The 4,064-nt window shown below is 39.7% G+C and overlaps 1 long non-coding RNA gene and 1 other non-coding gene across 2 annotated transcripts; one reads left to right on the top strand and one right to left on the bottom strand.

The window, feature by feature from the left end:
- Positions 1–282: 282 nt before the first annotated feature.
- On the bottom strand, positions 283–467 carry LOC132247921 (U2 spliceosomal RNA). The gene has a single exon (XR_009459317.1). It is a non-coding gene; the product is annotated as a U2 spliceosomal RNA (small nuclear RNA).
- A 255-nt stretch (positions 468–722) lies between these two features.
- LOC109283409 (uncharacterized) lies at positions 723–3,766 on the top strand. The gene is made up of 3 exons (XR_002090571.2): positions 723–839; positions 3,024–3,112; positions 3,656–3,766. It is a non-coding gene; the product is annotated as an uncharacterized LOC109283409 (long non-coding RNA).
- The last annotated feature ends 298 nt before the right edge of the window (positions 3,767–4,064 follow it).

Genomic DNA, 4,064 nt, shown 5'->3' with positions numbered 1-4,064 from the left:
GACCAAGGTAAGGGGCCCTGGGGGAGGGAGGCAGCAGGAATCACAGGGAGAACTCAGGCGGGGGTGGGGGAGGGGCAGAGGCAAACGAGGCTGCCAGAGCCCAGGGGAAAAAGGCTCAGAAAGTGGGGGGAAGGGGCAGGGGGGGTCCCCAGGGACAGGGTGGGGAGAGACAAGGGTTGTTTTGGGGGGGGGACAGGAAAAGGGGGGCAGGGAGTGCGAGGCAACGAGCTGAAAGCACCTGAGCTGGAGGAGCTTAGAAGGGCTTCAGCTGTCGGCGGCCATCTTGAAAGAAAGAAAGAAAGAAGCACTGCAATACCAGGCTGATGCATGGAAGGGATGGAGCAAGCTCCGGTTCCACCTCCCAGGACCAAAAATGTGCTCAATACACAGCCTCCAATGGAGGACATATCAGATATTACAGCTGATAAGAACAGGAACTACACTTAAGATAAAAGCTGTGAAGTAGTAACTCGCAGACAAAAAACCTGGAAGTAAAAGGGGAGGGGACAGAAAAAGAAGAAAAAACACTGAAAATGCAAGAAAAGAATCAGAAAGGTAAATAAACAGAAACAAGAGACTTTCAGACAGGTGGGAGTCAGAAAAGAAAATAGATAGGAAGCCGGGGAGTCTTATGTTCAGGATCACCCCACACATCTCCAAGTGAACCTGAACTGAATTGTCCAAAGCGGAATGAAGGAAGGAAGGAGGGGGGTGGTCAGTGTCCTGGATTTCATATTCTCCCATATGGTCACCCTATGCAGGAGGCTAAAGGAAGCACTGAAGAGAAAATGGATGGAGAAGAGTAAGGCTAAGAAGACAGACAGGAAACACCGGACATAGTAAGTAGAGTCAAAGCTGTAACTTGTATGCAGTGTCCCTTTTCTTTGCCCTGCTAACCTGACCTTGAACTGTTTCTCTGAAACACCAAAGCTGCCTGCTGCTGTCTCCCAGCCCTTCGTCTAATGCAGTGGTCACCTCTTATCCTCCCTACTGATTCCTGTTACTACCAAATACTGCAAACAGGAAATTCAAAGGCAAGAGAAGCAATGGTTGCAGTAGCGGGGTGAGAGTGAGAGAGCAAAGGGGGCTTGTGTGACAGTAGATGAGTTGCACACTTATCCCCACCAATTCCTGTTACCACAGACTGCTACAGGCTCTGAATTTGGTGACAAGAAAAGTAGCATGGGAGAGCACAGAGCAGGAGAATGCATTAAGGAGGGCTGTGCTGCAACAAGTGGAGGGAACCTGAGGGCACTCCTCTAGGTTAGCACCTGGGGCTTGTGCCCATCCCAATTTATGCTACTGGCTGGAACAGATAATAAGAGTGAGAGGAAAGAGAGCTGGAAAGAATGTTACAGAATAAAAGATTAAGTGGCAATAATGCCACTGAATGATCACTCCCTTCTTCCCTTAAAGAAGAAGGGAGTGATCTTTAGAGAGGAAAAAGGGAACATAGTGAAGGAGGTAGGGAGGAAAAATATTAAGCTGAAAAATAAATGGAACATTTCAAAATGCAGAAAAATAATAATTATGAATGGGTAAGCTAAACAGAAACAAACTGTGGAAAGAGGCTGAAAATTTGTGCAGTTGAGATAGATATTTATTTCTAATTTTTTATGGGTACCTATTTTCAAATTATGTGTCAATAAAATTTACTTAGAAGTACAGGCAAATATTCCTAGAAAAGGAGAAGTTATGTTTAAAAATGAGCACTAGTTAGAAAAGGGAAAACAACTTTGAAATATTTAAACAAAAGATGTAGCTATTAAAAAGCCAGAAAGTTCAAAATAAAGGGTAATCTAGGTCATGTATTTATTACTCATCCTTTCCATGAGCCTGAATGCATCTACCTAATGAGAGGGAATGGAGCTGAAAGCAGACCCTTTCCCCTAGCATTTCTGGATTGGATTAAATCAGTTTGTAATTAAAATGGCTATACTCCTGCTTAGTTTAATAGCTGGCCAGGCTTAAGTTCAATGTGCTGTAGAATAGGCATCATCTTGGCCCAGATCCTGAGCATCCACAGTTCTCAAGCTAATGATTGTGGGTATTCAGCTTCATTCAGGATTTGTTCTCTTCCTTTAATAGCAAAATTAGTTCCTGTATAATTTTTAAATAAATACCTTCAAATGAGAGCCAATTTATCTCTGTAATATAATGAATAAAATACCTTGTACCGTACTATTAACATGAAATTTTGAGAAGACAAGACGGACAAGGAAGATCATTAGGATGTCTCCAGAGATGGTCATAAAACCCTCTTTTGAAGTTATACTACGTTGTTTTCTAATTTCTGTAGTCTCAAGACAGAGGAAAAATCCATACCCTGCTGTCTCCTAGACAGCTGTTAGCTGTTAAATTTATTAAAACACATCTTAACAGAGAATAACAGTAACTTCATGACATCATAAACACAGTTATAGTTCTGCATCACAGGACAGCTTACTCATTTAGGGCTTATCTTACTCTGAGACTAGCTCCATAGAAGTCAGTAATGGAAATCATTTGAAATTGATATGACTATCCATGCAGAGCCTGACCCAAGGCCCATTGCAGTAAATGGAAGGACACCCATTGACTTCAAGGAGCTTTTGCTTGCGGGAGAGTCAGTTTCGGCAAGGGTAAAAGAAGGTAGCCTTTAGCTAATGGAATAGGAAAAAAAAAAGAAAGTTTCACTTTAGTCTTTTCTTTTAATTTATAGCCACATGCATATCACTATTATAACCCCCCCAAAATAAAATTTTTTTGGTAAAAAAAATGCCTCATGCCTATTATTAATAAGACAATATAGATTCCTACCTATTTATATCACACTGCTGGTTAATTTTTCTTATGTCTACATGCCAAACCAAAAAAGTATGTACTTTTATAAAGTTTTGCTGGAATACTCCTGAGGTTTTTTTCCCTTTTAATCAATTTAGCTAAGTATTTAAGAGTAATGCTTTTTTGAATAAAAATAAATAGTTCTCGCCTTTAAGATGATTTAAACTGACATTTTTTACAACTGCCCCTATAAAAACCAGGGTCATACAGCATCAAGAATGGAGAGGATTATGGTACTAGACATTTTCTGAGCTGCAAAATACATTTCAACTATCTGGATGTCAGTGGTGTAAGTATCTGCAATTTAAACATCCTCCATGTGTAGATTTTTTGGCTTCTCCAATTTGAAGAAATTTGGAGTAAGGAACATTTAGTTTCATAAACATATGGCATGTTTATAGACTTGAGTTTCTTATTAACTTTTCCTTTGGCATCATGTAAAGTCAGCTTGGTATGAAAATTACAACAAAACGCTTCTCAGGGAAAGACAATACAATGTTTGTGTTTATTTTGTTCATAAAATGACTAGGAATGACTGAGGCTTTTATAACTTAAAATGTATCTTGGAGTCTTCTGGGCACCATCTGTCCAAGGCCAATATGACCTTAGTTAATTGGACAAAGGTAATTTGTTATGGGCAAGCTGGAAGCAGTAATTCTTGCTTTTTATAAGAAGTGTCCTATTCTTATTAAATGTTCAGACCTGGTTTGTTAGTAATTTACACTTTGGTGAAGTGCCAGGTCCTTTGACTGTTTCTTTCTGTGAACTTGAAATATTTTTGTGTTTTAAAAACCCTATCTCTAGAAGCCTGAGATTTTGCTAATTTTCCTAGGTAGGAGTTCCTTCAGCAGAACTGGCAATGCTCCATGACTTTTCTACTTACTTTGCATAAAGAACAACAGGACTGGGTGGGTGGTCAGCACAAAAGGCTCCTCACCATGGGAACTATAGTAAGTGTAAAACATGTTTGCAGAAAATGTCATTTGCCATGATGAAGGACATATATAAACTTCTGACCAACAGCTAATCTTTAACTCTATTTGCACTAGAACTAAAAGGAATTGAGAGCCTGTAGATGCGTGCTGGGGAGAAAAAGAAGGACTAAATTAAGAAGATAACCTCATTTTACTGGTGGTATGTAAGCAGCTCAAAGTGAAAATCATATTAATAAAGTCACCAAGAATCATAGAAACATCCTGGGTTGTTAGAGATATAAATTTTGGAGTTTAATATTCTAGCTC

This window comes from Alligator mississippiensis, chromosome 1, assembly GCF_030867095.1.
Source record: "Alligator mississippiensis isolate rAllMis1 chromosome 1, rAllMis1, whole genome shotgun sequence".
Classification (NCBI taxonomy): Eukaryota; Metazoa; Chordata; order Crocodylia; family Alligatoridae; genus Alligator; species Alligator mississippiensis.
This window is presented reverse-complemented; position numbering and strand designations above follow the sequence as displayed.